Source organism: Heterodontus francisci, chromosome 12 (assembly GCF_036365525.1).
Source record: "Heterodontus francisci isolate sHetFra1 chromosome 12, sHetFra1.hap1, whole genome shotgun sequence".
Lineage (NCBI taxonomy): Eukaryota > Metazoa > Chordata > Chondrichthyes > Heterodontiformes > Heterodontidae > Heterodontus > Heterodontus francisci.
Window position 1 is genome coordinate 106923305 of NC_090382.1, and position 17067 is coordinate 106940371.

Genomic DNA, 17067 nt, shown 5'->3' on the forward strand with positions numbered 1-17067 from the left:
GGCAACCTCAGGACATCCCAAGGTGCTTTACAGCCAGTGCAGTACTGAGGGAGTGCTGCACTGTCGGAGGAGCAGTACTAAGGGAGGGCTGCACGAGAGGAGGAGCAGTACTGAGGGAGGGCTGCACTATAGGAGGAGCAGTACTAAGGGAGGGCTGCACTGATGGAGGAGCAGTACTAAGGGAGGGCTGCACGAGAGGAGGAGCAGTACTGAGGGAGGGCTGCACTATAGGAGGAGCAGTACTAAGGGAGGGCTGCACTGATGGAGGAGCAGTACTGAGGGAGTGCTGCACTGTCAGAGGGACAGTACTGAGGGAGGGCTGCACTATAGGAGGAGCAGTACTGAGGGAGTGCTGCACCGTCGGAGGGGCAGTACTGAGGGAGTGTTGCCATGTCAGAGAGGAAGTACCGAGGGAGTGCTGCACTATAGGCGGAGCAGTACTGAGGGAGGGCTGCACTGTCGGAGGGGCAGTACTGAGGGAGTGTTGCACTATAGGAGGAGCAGTACTGAGGGAGGGTTGCACTGTCAGAGGAGCAGTACTGAGGGAGGGCTGCACTATAGGAGGAGCAGTACTGAGGGAGGGCTGCACTGTCGGAGGGGCAGTACTGAGGGAGGGCTGCACTATAGGAGAGCAGTACTGAGGGAGGGCTGCACTATAGGAGGGGCAGTACTGAGGGAGTGTTGCACTGTCAGAGGAGCAGTACTGAGGGAGGGCTGCACTATAGGAGGGGCAGTACTGAGCGAGTGCTGCACCGTCGGAGGGGCAGTACTGAGGGAGTGTTGCACTGTCAGAGGGGCAGTACTGAGGGAGGGCTGCACTGTCGGAGGGGCAGTACTGAGCGAGTGCTGCACCGTCGGAGGGGCAGTACTGAGGGAGTGTTGCACTATAGGAGGGGCAGTACTGAGGGAGTGTTGCACTATAGGAGGGGCAGTACTGAGGGAGGGCTGCACTATAGGAGAGCAGTACTGAGCGAGTGCTGCACCGTCGGAGGGGCAGTACTGAGGGAGTGTTGCACTGTCAGAGGGGCAGTACTGAGGGAGGGCTGCACTGTCGGAGGGGCAGTACTGAGCGAGTGCTGCACCGTCGGAGGGGCAGTACTGAGGGAGTGTTGCACTGTCAGAGGGGCAGTACTGAGGGAGGGCTTCACTATAGGAGGAGCAGTACTGAGGGAGGGCTGCACTAGTTGGAGCAGTACTGAGGGAGTGCTGCACTGTCAGAGGGGCAGTACCGAGGGAGTGCTGCACTATAGGAGGAGCAGTACTGAGGGAGAGCTGCACTATAGGAGGAGCAGTACTGAGGGAGGGCTGCACTGTCACAGGAGCAGTACTGAGGGAGTGCTGCACTGTCAGAGGGGCAGTACTGAGGGAAGGCTGCACTGTCAGAGGTGCCATCTTTTCGACAAGACCTTAAACCCTGGTCCTGCTTGCTCTGGCAGATATAAAAGATTCCATGGCGCTATTTTGAAAAAGTGCAAGGAGGCTGTCACTGGTGTCCTGACAAATATTTATCCCTCAACCAACACTGATGAAAACAGATTATCTAGTCATTATCACATTGCTGTTTGTGAGATCTTGCTTTGTGCAAATTGGCTGCTCCGTTACCTACATTACAACAGTGACTGCACTTCAAAGGTACTTCATTGTCTGTAAAGCTCTTTGGGATGTCCTAAGGTTGTGAAAGGTGCTATCGAAATGCAAGTTCTATCTTTCAATCAACACCACTAAAAACAAATGTACTGTTTCCATTAGTTCACTTCCCATGGGAAGTGATGCCCCAGAGGCATTCGTGCTGGGACCACTGTTGTTCACCAGGCACAGAAATGTTGATTTTACCTCAGTAATTGAAGGTATGCTGTTGAAATGTGCAGATGATACCATGCTGGGGAGGGGGAATAGCTGATATGGAAGACGATGCCAAAATACAGGAAGAAATAAACAGACTGGTAGAGTAGGTGGATAAATGGGAAATGAAATTCAATGCAGCAAAATATGAGCTAATTCATTTAACTAAGACCAATAAGGAGGCCACATATTCCTTGGAAAATAAGAAACTAAACAGGGAAGAAAAAAAAGAAAGACTTGAATTTGTAAGCACTTTTCGTGGATATCTCAGAGCACTTTACAGCCAATTAAATACTTTTGAAGTGTAGTCACTGTCGAAATTTAGGGAAATGCAGCAGCCAATTAGCACACAGCAAGCTCCCACAAACAGCAATGTGACCAGATAATCTGTTTTAGTGATGTTGATTGAGGGATAAATATTGGCCAGGGTCACTGAGGAGAACTCCCCTGCTCTTCTTCGAAATAGTGCCATGGGATCTTTTGCGTTCGCCAGAGAGGGTAGGTGGGACCTCAGTTTAACATCTGCACTGGATTGTCAGCCTTGATTTCTGTGCTCAAATCCTACAGTGGGGCATAACGTAAGAAATAGGAGCAGGAGCAGGCTATTCGGCCCATTGAGCCTGCTCTGCCATTCATTAAGATCATGGCTGATCTGATTGTGGCCTCAACTCCACTGTTTTGCCAGCCCCCATAACCCTGGATTCCCTTGTCAATCAAAAATCTAACTCAGCCCTGAATATATTCAATGACCCAGCTTCCACTGTTGGCTGGGGAAGAGAATTCCAAAGACTAACAATGCTCTGAGAGAAGAAACTCCTTCTCACCTCCGTCTTAAATGGGAGACCCCTTAATTCAAAACTGTGTCCCCTCGTTCTAGATTCCCCCCATAAGGGGAAACATCCTCTCAGCATCTACCCTTTCAGGCCCTCTCAGAATCATATACATTTCAATAAGATCACTTCTCAATCTTTTAAACTCCAATGAGTATAGGTCCAACCTGCTCTCATAAGACAAACCCCTCATCCCAGAAATCGGCTGAGTGAACCTGCTCTGAACTGCTTCCAATGGGACATGAACCCAGAACCTGCTGATTCAGGTAGCAAGAATGTTACCCACTGAGCCATACGCAACATACTTTCAGACCCTGAAAAGATCTGGAAATACAGGTGCATAAATCATTGAAAGGCTCAATACAAGTTGATAATGACTGCAAACACAGCACTGGGGTACATTTCTAGAGGAACAGAATAAAAAAGCAGGGAGGTAATGTTAAATTTGCCTGTGTTAGACTAGCCTAGCAGCACTGTTGGCTGTTCTGGTCTTCATGCTACAGAAGAAGAAGATATCGAAACACTGGAGAAAGTGCAGAAAAGATTTCCGAGGATGTAACCAGAATTGAGAGACTGTAACTTTGGAGAAATATCGAGCAGGCTGGAGCTCTTTTCCCATGAAATACCTGATAGAGGTCTTGAAAATTACAAAGGGATTTGATAAGGTGGATGTTCAAGAGCCACTCCAGATACTTGAGCTAAAATCCAGCCTGATACTTCACTGCAGTACTGATGGAGTGCTGCATTGTTGGAGATGACGTCTTTCAGATAAGATATTAAACTATGTCAATTTTTGTCTGGTAACGCTCCTGTGAAGCATCTTGGAATGTTAAAGGTGCTATATAAATGCAACTTGTTGCTGCATGTGCTTTGAAACAATTTTAGGAGATATTGTTAAGCATTGAATAAATGCCAATCTACTCTTATCTATCTTTTTTCAGGAGTCTCTAAAAGACCTATTTTTCCAACTGGGTTTTTAGTCTCCCCTTAGTTTTGTCCACATCCTCTCAACTCCCTCTCTCGTTTTATATAAACTCCTCGGAGGCATCCTTTGATTGTACAAATACATGTTGTCGAGCAAGGAATATGACTCATGTTGGCCGAACCCAAAACCTGATATTTGCTATCAAGTTTAGAATGCAAATCCATTTTTTTTCCTCATTTGCCTCTCTTGCCTGAGAGAACAATCATGGGGAAATGTCAGATGGTGAGTTATCAGTTTATACTTGGCAAAAAAAAGACAATTTACAGAGAGGCCCAGTAGACTGAAGCTGTCCTTCAGTGAGTTGCGCGATGGATTTCTGATTTCTGGTAATGACTATGAGGTCTTGGACAATGAGTCAGGGACCACATTATGTCAAACTAATGATGTTCTAACAAGCAGTGTACTACCATCATTAAACACATCTTCATGGTGCAGAATTACAATCTGTCTCTGCTTCAAAACACAACAAGCTGGACTCTCCCTGCTTATCATATCCGGGAAGGATAACCATCTTCCTTTACTGTATAAACTTTTTGCAAGCAAAACCTTCAAAATCCTTTCACCCTCCAAAACTCTGCCACCAATGTCCTAACTCGCACCAAGTGCCATTCACTCATCACCCCCTGTGCTTGCTGGCATTCACTGGCTATGGTTTCAGCAACCTCTCAGTTTTACAATTCTCATCCTGGTGTTCAAATCCCTCCACGGCCTCGCCCCTCCCTATCTCTGTAACCTCCTCCAGCCCCACAACCGTCTCTGGCAGCTCTGGATTCCTCTAATTCTGGCCTCATCCACATCCCCGATTTTAATCCCTCCACCACTGGTGTCCGTGCCTTCAGGAGCCTCAGAACTAATCTTCAGAATTCCCTCCCAAAACTTCTCCGCCTCTCCACCTCCCTCTCCTCCTTTAAGCTGCTCCTTGAAACCTGCCTCTTTGACCAAGCTTTTGGTCACCTAAGTGGCTCGTGACAATTTTTGCTTGATAACGCTCCTGTGATGCACCTTGGGATGGTTTATGACTTTAAAAACACTATATAAATGCAAGTTGCTGTTGTCTATTTACGAATTCCATCAAAAAGGAAAAAATCGATGTTTTTTTATAAACAAGAAACACTTGTCATTAATCAGCTGCCAAGTTGTACTGTTTGCAACTTTCGCTGAGATTCCAGAATCACGTCTGTATAATTAGTTGTTGGGATTTTTTTTTGTTAAGACTGAAATCAGGGAGATGGAAATTATCCTTTCTGCTGCATGTATGCTTTAAATGCCATTGCAGAGAGTTTGATCAATAAATGAAGGGTTTAGCTTCCTGTATTCTTCGGTTTTAGAGAAAAGAGTGGCAATGTATCCCAGTTTAAATTCACATCGCACTTTATTCAGTTAAACATAACTTTCTGTGACAGATGTGGTTCAGTGGGTAGCTCTCTCTCACCTGTGAGTCAGAACATCATGGGTTCACGTCCCCAACCCTGAAACTTGAGCCCATAATCTAGGCTGACACTCCCAGTACAGTATTGAGGGCGTGCTGCACGTTTAAAGTTGCTGTCTTTGGATGAGATGCTAAACCAAGGCCCCTTCTGTCCTCTCAGATGCACGTAAAGATCCAGTGCCTCTATTTTGAAGAAGAGGAGGGGAGTTCTCCCTGGTGTCCTGGCCAATAGTTACCTCTCAACCAGCACCAATCAAAGCAGATTATCTCGCCACTACTCATTTCCATTTGTGGGATCTTGCTGTGACTGAATTGGCTGTGAGGTTTCCTATATTGCAACAGTGAATACACTTCAAAATTAAATCATTAGCTGTAAAACACTTTTTGACATCCTGAAAGATTATATAAAAAGAATCGGTATTGTCCTTCCTACAAATGGTAACGGTTTCTCCCTATGCGCTATCAAACCCCTCAAAATGTTGCACACCTTGATTAAAATCTGCTCTAAGGAGAACAATCCCAGATTTTCCAGTCTTTCCACATAAGTGAAGTCCCTCATCCCCAGTACCATTCTAGTAAATCCCCTCTGCATCCTCTTCAAGACCTTGACATCCTTCCCAGAATGCAGTGCCTCGAATTGGTTGCAATACTCCAGCTGAGGCCTAACCAATGTTTTATATAGGTTGAGCATAATGTCCCTGCTCTTCTACCCTATGCCTTTTTTATAAAGCCTTCCTGTGTGCCTTTCCAACAGCCTTCTCAACTTGTTCTGGAACCGTCAAGGATTTATGCACATAACACCCCCAAGTCTCTCTGTTCGTGCACTCCCTTTAAAATTGTTCCATTTGGTTTATGTTGCCTTTCCTCATTCTTCCTACCAAAATGTATCATTTCACACTTTTCTGCATTAAATTCCATGTGTCGACCTATTTTGTGAGCCTTTCATGTCCTCGTAAGGTCTGTTACAATTCTCCACACTGTTTACTGCATTTCCGTGTTTCATGTCATCGGAAAACTTTGAAATTATTCCCTGTATATGTAAGACCAGGTCATTAATATATACCAAAAAAGAAGCAGTGGTCCCTACACTGGGCCCTGGGAACTCCCATATACTTCCCCCCAGTCTGAAAAACAAACATTCAACCACTACTCTCTGCTTTCTGTCCCTTAGCTAATTTCATATCCATACTGCCGCTGGCTCTTTTCTTTTTGAAGTCCATGGTTCAAAAGTAAACAAAATGCATTAAAGATGTCAGCAGGAGACAGCTGGTTTGTAAACAGTGGCTATATTGCTAAAAGTAGCAAAAACATTTGCAGAGATTGGTGTGAGATGTAAAGATGGAGGAATATTCTGGAGGTGACTGGGACAGATTTTGCTCTCAAAATAATGGTGAGGGTAATGACTGTTATTTATGTGCAAAGATACAACTTCAAGAAAGGGGCAGATGTGCAGTTAAATGTGCAAATCCAAAAGTTGCTGTTCTTGTTGTAGCACTTAGCTGCTGGCTTTACAGAAACATCTTGCTGTCTGGCTCACCATTGAAATGCACTGACTGGAATGAAGTCGCTGTGGTTGCAAGGCAGATACAAACTAAACTCAACACAGAAAGCTATGTTTATTCAGTCACTGGATGTGGGTATCACTGGCCAGAGAAGCATGTGTTGCCCATCCTTCATTACCCTTCAGAAGATGATAGTGAGCTGCCTTCTTGAACCACTGCAAATACAGCCATTTGGTACAACTGAGTGGCTTGCTAGGCTATTTCAGAGGGAAGTTAAGAGTCAACCACCCTGCTATGAGTCTGGAGTCACATATCGGCCAGATTGGGTAAGGACAGCAGATTTCCTTCCCTAAAGGACATTAGTGAACCAGATGGGTTTTCACAACACTTCAGCAGTTTCATGGTTACCAGTACTGAAACTAGGTTTTTATTCTAGATTTATTTCACTTAACAGAATTTAAATTCCACAGTTGCTATGATGGGATCTGAACTCATGCCTCCCAATCATTAATCTTGATTACTAGCCTAGTAACATAACCACTATGCTACTGTTCGCATTTAACATAGGGCTAACTGTTAATTACTACCAATCAACCTCTCTGGCATTGAAAATTAATTATTACAAGTACGGAGTCTCATTCCTTCAGGTTTTAATTGCTGTTGGAGATTTCAAAAATGCCAAATTTAATATCTAAAACTTTTTTCAAACTTTTCCTTTCTGCCTCTTTTTTCCCTCTTAATCCTATCTTTCATTCCCTCTCTTTATTTTTCTTTCTGTACCCAGTTTAACATTAAATCCACCCACTCTAATTTACACTTCCTTCTCAGTCCTTGTGCTGTTTATTTCACAATCCTTTAATCTAATCAGTTAAGAAGATAAACAGTCACTTGCCCTGTTCACTCAGGTCCCACATGTCCAGTTTCCTCTCACGGCCACATTATCAGCCTGCACGTATAGTAACCTGCCATGCAAAACATTTTAATACTGCTAGATGCTCAGCCATAGTAAAATATGGGCCATAATCTTTGGGTATCACAGATTAAATGGGTGGGCAATGCCCATGATAGGGTAGAGTGTACATGAGCTGTGGAAGAAGATTAAATGGGTGGGTAGAGCCCAATGATCTTTCTGACAGCCCTCTGTGATTGTCCAGTGAGCTTTGTTTATTTGATTCTGGAGCAACAATGTGACCTTTGAACTTAGACTGCACAGCACTGCAAGGAAACAGAATTTGTTTCCAAGGATTCCTGCCCTGTTGAAACCTCTTGATTTGTATTACTGAATTAATGAGGAGAAAGTTAAAACTGAATTGATTTGGTGTCAACAGGCTTATGAATTTGTTCCTGAAAGGTGTTGGCGGGGAATCGATGGAGCAGTTGATGGAATGATTCAGTTTGAGCCAAAGGGATCCAATTACCTCAGAAACGCACAACTCCCAAACTGCAAGAGGACGCTAGGTGTCCCTTAACCTATCATAAAAACCTCTTCACAATATAATTGCATCATTACTTAGTGGCCCTTTCTCCTTTCTTGTGACTTTGGGAAGTCAGAGGAATTATGTCACATCAAAGGGTGATTAGAATATGGAATATCTGGTCACATTGGCCATTGAAAGCCAAATCAATCATGACATTTAAGAGGGAATTAAATAACCATTTGCACAAAAATATTGAGCAGTGCAAGAAAGGGCAGGCAAATGGGGCTAGAGCAGATAGTTCAAGCTCAGAACTGGTACCTTCATAGGTGCGATGGGCTGAATGGCTCCGTGTGTACTGAAATTCCTGTAATTCTATCATTAGGTGGGAAACATGGAAGTCTAGTGCCTTACCAATACCAAAAGCCAGAGCTTTCAATCAAAGTAGATGTATGTTGAGTTGAAAAGAGGTCAAATAAACTAAAGCTACATTATAATACTTCAGAAAGAAAGACCATGCATTTATATCATACTATTTACAACCTCGGGACATCCTTACGTGCTTTACAGCCAATTAAGTACTTTTGAAATGTAGACATTGTTTTATGTAGGAAAAACAGCAGCCAATTTGTGCACAGCAAGATCCAATAAATAGATAAAATAAAAGCAAAATACTGCGGATGCTGGAAATCTGAAATAAAAACAAGAAATGCTGGAAATACTCAGCAGGTCTGGCAGCATCTGCGGAGAGAGAAGCAGAGTTAATGTTTCAGGTCAGTGACCCTTCTTCACAGCCAGCAGATAATAGAAATGAAAGGTTTTAAGTAAGTAAAGCAGGGGTGGGGCAAGAGATAACAAAAGAGAAGGTGTAGATAGGACAAGGTCACACAGAATAACTGACCAGAAGGTCATGGAGCAAAGGCAAACAATATGTTAATGGTGTGTTGAAAGACAAAGCATGAGTACAGAGAGGGTGTTAACGGACTGAAAACTGAACAGCCAAAAGTACAAACATGAAAAAAAACAGTGGGTAGGCTAACTGAACAAGCTAAGATAAAATAAACACAAAAAAGATATAAAAAAGAGAAAAAATAACTAAAAACAAAAATAAAAGTAAAATGGGGAGACTGTCATGCTCTGAAATTATTGAACTCATTGTTCAGTCCGGCAGGCTGTAGTGTGCCTAATCAGTAAATGAGATGCTGTTCCTCGAGTTTGCATTGATGTTCACTGGAACACTGCAGCAATCCCAGGATAGAAATGTGAGCATGAGAGCAAGGGGGAGTGTTGAAATAGCAAACAACCAGAAGCTCGGGGTCATGCTTTCGGACTGAATGGAGGTGTTCCGCAAAGCGGTCACACAGTCTGCGTTTGTTCTCCCCAACGTAGAGCAGACTACATTGTGAACAGCGAATACAGTATACTACATTGAAAGAAGTACAACTAAATCGCTGCTTCACCTGAAAGGAGTGTTTGGGGCCTGGGATAGTGAGGAGAGAGGCAGTAAATGGGCAGGTATTACACCTCCTGCGATTGCAGGGGAAGGTGCCGCGGGAAGGGGGTAATGGAGAAGTGGACCAGGGTGTTGTGGAGGGAACGATCCTTTCGGAATGCTGACAGAGGAAGGGAGGGGAAGATGCGTTTGGTAGTGGCATCACGCTGGAGGTGGTGGAAATGGCGGAGGATGATCCTTTGGATAGGGAGGCTGGTGGGGTGGAAAGGGAGGACCAGGGGAACCCTGTCGCAGTTCTGGGAGGGAGAGGAAGGGGTGAGGGTAGAGGTACGGGAAATGGGCCGGACACGGTTGAGGGCCCCGTCAACCACAGGGGGGGGGGGGGGGGAATTCTCGGTTGAGGAAAATGGAAGGTAGCATCGATAGAACAGATGCGTCGGAGATGGAGAAACTGGGAGAAGGGAATGGAGTCCTTACAGGAGGCAGGGTGTAAAGAAGTGTAGTCGAGGTAGCTGTGGGAGTCGGTGGATTTATAATGGATATCAGTAGACAGCCTATCCCCAGAGATAAACAGATAATCTGTTTCAGTGATATTGTTTGTAGAACAAATATTGGACAGGGGACAATGGAGAATTCCCATGCTCTTCTTCAAAATAGAACTGTGGGATCTTCTATGCCCACCTGAGAAGACATAACGATCCTCAGTTTAATGTCTCACTTGAAAGGCAGCACCTCCAACCATGCAGCACTCCCTCAGTACTGCAGTGAATGTGTCAGCCTGGATTATGTGCTCAAGTAGCTGAAGGGGGGCTTGAACCCACAACCTTTGGGCCCAGGAACAAAAGTGCTACCCATTGAACCACAGCTGAGATGCTAGGTACAAATGCACCATCTTGAGGTGGTGCTACACCATAGAGACCAGGGATATCCTGGGTTGAATCTCTGATGTTACCCACAGATGCAGAAAAGGGTCTTCCAATTCTTCTTGTCTCAGGTTATGGCAACCTAATATCTGCCAATGTCCCTGTGCCTGATTGCTGATGAGGAACAAGTCCTGGGAAGTGAGGGCTTGGGCAGCAGCAGGTGACAACAAGGTGCTCCAATGTGCTGCCTTCTAGTCAAACTGCGTAGGCTCTCATTGGATGAATTTTCACTGGTGGAAAGTATCAGAGGGTTTCGAATCATATTACTAGCACTTTCAGAAAAGAAGGGCAAAGACAGAGAAAATACAGATGACTCTAATTAAGACTATGGCAGTGTGTTGGTTATGTTAGTGTATTAGTAATCCAGAAGTATGCAAGTTCAAATCCCACTATAGCAATTTATATTTGATCTTTTTTGGTAAATCTGGAAATAAAAAGCTGGCTATCAGTAATCTCCAGGGATGGGAGATTTTAGTTAGAATGTTAAAGCTGGGCCTTGGAGCAAAGGCGATTGAGGGGAGATTTAATAGAAGTGTACAAAATTATGACAGTTTTTCCTTGTCTACTTCATCTAAGGCTGTTTCCACTAACTAATAGTACAAGGACTAGGAGACACAGATTGAAGGTTTTGGGCAAGAAATGCAGGGGGAATATGAGGAAGAACTTTTTTACACTGCCAGCGAGGGTGGTGGAAACGGAAATAATCAATGACACTCGAGAGGCTGGAAAGCCACATGAGGGAATAGACTTGCAGGGCTACGGGGATCGAGTGGGAGAGTGAGACTGACTGGACAGCTCTGCGGAGAGCTAGCATGCACTCGATGGGCAGAATGGCCTCCTTCCGTGTTGTAAATGACTCGAGGGCTCTATGACTTCTTACCCAGTCTGGGCCTATATGTAACTCCAGTCCCACACTCATGTGGTTGATTCTTAATTGCTCTCTGAGGTGGCCCAGAAAGATACTTGGTTGTATCATACCCAATGACCGTCGGTTCGAAAAGGCAGCTCACCACCACCTTCTCAGGGAAACTAGATATTTCCTCCACTACCAAAGTTAAACTGACTGGCCTGTAGTTGCTGGGCTTATCTTTACACCCTTTTTTGAACGAGGGTGTAATGTTTGCAATTCTTCAGACCTCTGGCGCCACCCCCAAGTCTAAGGAAGACTGAAAAATGATGGCCAGTGCCTCCGCAATTTCCACTCTCACTTCCCTCAGCATCCTTGGATGCATCTCATCCGGTCTTGGTGCCTTATCCACTTTTAAGCACAGTCAGCCTATCCAACACCTCCTCCTTATCAATTTTAAACCCTTCTAGTGTCTAAATTACCTCCTCTTTCACCATTGTCTGGGGTGCATTTTCTTCCTTTGTAAACACCGATGCAAAATATTCATTTACTACCTCAGCTAAGCTCTCTGCCTCCATGTGCAAATCCCCTTGTTGGCCCCTAATCAGCCGCACTCCTCATTTTACCACCCTTTTACTATTAATATGTCTATAGAAAACTTTGGGATTCCCTTTTATGTTAGCTGCCAGTCTCTGTTCATACCCTCTCTTTGCTTCTCTTATTTGCTTTTTCATTTCCCCTCTGAATCTTCTATATTCAGGCTGGTTCCCAAGGCATCCTCTACCTAGTATCTGTCATAAGCACAGTTTTTCTTCTTCATCTTAATCTCTATCTCTTTTGTCATCCAGAGAGCTCTGGATTTGTTTATCCTACCTTTCTTCTTTGAGGGAACACACCTTGACTGTGCCTGAACTCTTTCTTTGAAGTTAGCCCATTGTTTAGCTACTGTTTTTTCATGCTAACCTTTAACTCCAATTTATTCGTCCCAGATTTGTTCTTAGCCCATTGAAGTTGGCTTTCCCCCAGTCAGTTATTCTTACTCTGGATGTTTTTTGTCCTTTTTCATAGTCAGCCTGAACCTTATGATACAATGATCACTGTCCCCTAAATGTTCTCCTATTGGCCCTTGAGATGACCAAAAGCTTCAAAGAGGTAGGTTTTAAGGAGCATCTTAAAGTAAGAGAGAGAGAGAAAGAGGGAAAAGGAGGTAGAGGGGTTCAGAGAGGGAATTCCAGAGATTGAGGCTGAGGCAGCTGTGGGCACGGCCACCAATGGCGGATTGAAGGAAATCAAGGATGCACAAGAGGCCTGAATTGGAGGAGCACAGAGATCTCGGAGAGATGTAGGGTTGGAGGAGGTTGGAATCATTGTTAGTCAGCGAGCGCAGAGGCTGTTGGGTGAATGAACAGAGCAGAAAGCAAGGAAGGAAGATGGGCTTGCCTTTATTTAGCTTCCTATGACATCTCAGCAACATCTGACATTGTTTCACGTACAATGAGGGCATTGATTGTTGTCATATAGGCCAACGCAGCAGCATTTTGCAGCAAATAAGGAGGCCAACAATCAGTTAATCTGATTGTGGTGATGTTGGTTGAGGGAACAGCATTGGCTAGGAAACTGTGCCAATTCCCTGTTCTTTTCACACCCAAGATTCTGAAGTTCTTGACAAATGCGTTTTGAGGTTTAAGAATCTGTGGACAACAATCATTTAAACACAGCAGATATGTGGCTGGCCATCTCATATCTCGTTATGAGTAGTGATGCATGAGTTTAAAGATTACAACTGTGGTCTTGGTTGAATGGTCTACCCAGAAATTGGATCAATCCCAAAGATGAACAACTATATCTTCACAAATAAGAGTCAGAATTCTTCAACGGTAGTTATTGTTGGATCCTCGGTGCAACTGTTTACACGTGGAGAGTCTAATTCAGCCTGGAGTCCTTCTGACTATAAAAAGCTCCTAGCCATTTAGAAATTCCATTAGCTTAGTGCTGCACATCTCATAAAAACCATTTAGCGTGTCAAGTCAGACAAGTAACGACATTTCACAGAGCATTGTACAAGATAATGGATGTTACTTGGGTCACTAATGCTAAGAATACTCAAATAATGTAATATTCTCAAAACAATTGGATTGGCTAAATAAAGATTCCAAAGTCTGTTTCGTACATCTTGTTTACCAAGATATTCAACGTTTAAAAATTTTCTTCAAAATTTCAAAAGGGCTATGGTATCATAGCAAGATACAGCAGTGAGGAGCCCATTCAACCCATCTAGCATGTGCTGGCTCCTAGATAGAGCTTTTCAATTAGTCCCACTATTGTAGGATATATTATTTCCTTGACCCTGGGACGATTCATCAGATGGACCACCGTGATCTACTCTGAGTCATCTATATTCCTACATTCCTATCTGGTCTGAGCATTAGCTCACAGATTTCAAGTAGCTGATGGCAAGATGATAAATTCTTTCAGAAAGGAGCTGCACGGAGAGTTGGTTGTAGATGGCAATGGAGGTGATGAGGATAACTATGCAAATCAAATATTCCCGAAGGTACAATGTGAGCTGCCAGAACAGGGGCTGCAGGGATGGAGAAAATAAGTGGTTGATTCCGACATCAGGCCAGTGAGGAATAGTAGCGATCTGGATGAATATTTTGAGTTTTGCTTGATTAATTCTGGCGGGTGGCAAGTGTTTGTATAGAACTTTCCCTCAGAAGATTAATACCATATTAATACTATAGAACTTTTTTCATTTCAGGCCATCACATGCAATCTGTTCATAGCCCGTGTAGATTCTTCCCTATCATAGACTCTGAGGGAAAGTTCTGGATAAATACTCGACAAATTTCCCTTCTTGTATTATTATTCTTTTTATCTGAACTGCATTTGAGCCTGATCCACATGATAAAATGTAATTTTGCAACAGTCTGCATTTAAGCTCGTCATGACCTAACATTCTCAATTGGCTCCATCTTATAAAATTATAGTCATTTATGGTGCAGAAGGAGGCCATTCAGCCCATCGAGTCCATGCCAGCTCTCCAGAGAACAATCCAGTCAGTCCCATGCCACGCCCCTAGCCAAGCTGTTCCAGTACAGCTACAACACTGGCATCTACCCTGCAATGTGGAAAATTGCCCAGGTATGTCCTGTACACAAAAAGCAGGACAAGTCCAACCCGGCCAATTACCGTCCCATCAGCCTACTCTCAATCATCAGTAAAGTGATGGAAGGTGTCATCAACAGTGCCATCAAGCGGCACTTGCTTAGCAATAACCTGCTTAGTGACGCTCAGTTTGGGTTCCGCCAGGGCCACTCAGCTCCTGACCTCATCACAGCCTTGGTTCAAACATGGACAAAAGAGCTGAATTCAAGAGGTGAGGTGAGAGTGACTGCCCTTGACATCAAGGCAGCATTTGACCGAGTATGGCATCAAGGAGCCCTAGCAAAACTGAGGTCAATGGGAATCAGGGGGAAAACCCTCCGCTGGCTGGAGTCATACCTAACGCAAAGGAAGATGGTTGTCGTTGTTGGAGGTCAATCATCTGAGCTCCAGGACATCACTGCAGGAGTTCCTCAGGGTAGTGTCCTTGGCCCAACCATCTTCAGCTGCTTCATCAATGACCTTCCTTCAATCATAAGGTCAGAAGTGGGGATGTTTGCGGATGATTGCACAATGTTCAGCACCATTCGTGACTCCACAGATACCGAAGCAATTCGTGTAGAAATGCAGCAAGACCTAGACAATATCCAGGATTGGGCTGATAAGTGGCAAGTAACATTCGCGCTACACAAGTGCCAGGCAATGACCATCTCCAACAAGAGAGAATCTAACCATCTCCCCTTGCCATTCAACGGCATTACCATCGCTGAATCCCCCACTAACAACATCGTAGGGGCTAGCATTGACCAGAAACTGAACTGGAGTAGCCATATAAGTACCATGGCTACAAGAGCAGGTCAGAGGTTAGGAATCCTGAGGTGAGTAACTCACCTCCTGACTCCCCAAAGCCTGTCCACCATCTACAAGGCACAAGTCAGGAGTGTGATGGAATACTCTCCACTTGCGTGGATAGGTGCAGCTCCAACAACACTCAAGAAGCTTGACACCATCCAGGACAAAGCAGCCCGCTTGATTGGCACCCCATCTACAAACATTCACTCCCTCCACCACCGACGCACAGTAGCAGCAGTGTGTACCATCTACAAGATGCACTGCAGCAATGCACCAAGGCTCCTTAGACAGCACCTTCCAAACCCGCGACCTCTACCAACTAGAAGGCAAAGGACAAGGGCAGCAAATACATGGGAACACCACCACCTGCAAGTTCCCCTCCAAGTCACACACCATCCTGACTTGGAACTATATTGCCGTTCTTTCACTGTCGCTGGGTCAAAATCCTGGAACTCCCTTCCTAACACCACTGTGGGTCGACCTACCCCAAATGGACTGCAGCGGTTCAAGAAGGCAGCTCACCACCACCTTCTCAAGGGCAATTAGGGATGGGCAATAAATGCTGGCATAGCCAGTGACGCCCACATCCCATGAATGAAAAAAAAATTCCCCGCTCTATCTTCATATCCCTGCAAATTTACTTCCATCAAGAGTACATCCATTTTCCTTTTGAAATTATTAATTGTCTCTGCCTTCACCACCTTCATAGGCAGAGAGCTGCAGATCATTACCACTTGCGATGTAAAACATTTCTTCCTCACATCCCATCTGCAGCTCTTGCCCAAAACCTCAAATCTGTGTCCCCTAGTCCTGTACAATCAATTAATGGGAACAATTTTTCTTTGTCTACTTTATCTAAACCTGTCATAATCTTGTCCACCTCTATCAAATCTTCCCTCAATCTCCTTTGCTCTAAGGAGAACAATCCCAGCTTCTCCAACCTAACCTCATAGTGAAGATCCATCATTTCTGGAACCAACCTGGTAAATCTCCTCTGCACCCTCTCAAGGACCCTCACAAACTTCTTAAAGTGTGGTGACCAGAACTGGGCACAATACTCTGGTTGTGGCCTAACTAGAGCTTTACAAAAATTCAGTATAACTTCCCTACTTTTGTACTCAATATCTCTATTTATGAAGCCCAAGATCCCATATGCTTTACTAACCACTCTCTTAATATGTCCTGCCACCTTCAAAGATGGATGCACATGCACACTCTGTCCCTGCACTTTCTTTAGAACTGTGCCATTAAATAAATATGACCTTTCCCCATTCCTTCTGCCAAAATGCATCACCTCGCACTTCCCTGTACTAAATTCCATTTGCTACTTGTCTGCCCATTCTTCTAGCCTATCTGTGTTGCGCTCGATTTGCATCATCCTCATTGTTTGCCACTCCTCCAAGTTTGGTATCACCTGCAAATTTTGAAATGTTACTCTCTATTCCAATATCCAAGTCATTGATATAGATCAAAAAAAAAAATCAGTGGTCCTGGCAATGACCCTTGGGAAACACCACTGTCTACTGTCCTCCAGTCCAAAAAGTGACCATTTATCACGACTCCTTGTTTTCTGTCCTTATGTCAATTTTTTTCTCTCTTACTCGTTTCAAGCACAGTGGTGTCTCCTCCCTTCACCTAAATTTACCCAATAATAAAACTGATATTGGAACTCCTTTCACAACAACAACTTGTATTAATATAGTACCGTTAACACAGCAAAGCATCCCAAGGAGCTTCACAGGAGGGTTATCAAACAAAATTGGACACCGAGCCACAAAAGGAGATATTAGATCAGGTGACAAAAGTTTGGTCAAAGAGCTAGGTTTAAGGAGTGTCTTAAAGTAGGAAAGTGAGGTGGAGAGGCGGAGAGTGGAGCGTGGAGAG

At 44.4% G+C, this 17067-nt stretch overlaps 1 protein-coding gene across 1 annotated transcript in view; it reads right to left on the reverse strand.

Annotated features, from left to right (window-relative positions):
• LOC137376052 (calcium/calmodulin-dependent protein kinase type II subunit alpha) overlaps positions 1 to 17067 on the reverse strand; it is a 292806-nt gene that overhangs the window by 252094 nt on the left and 23645 nt on the right. The window lies entirely within an intron of this gene.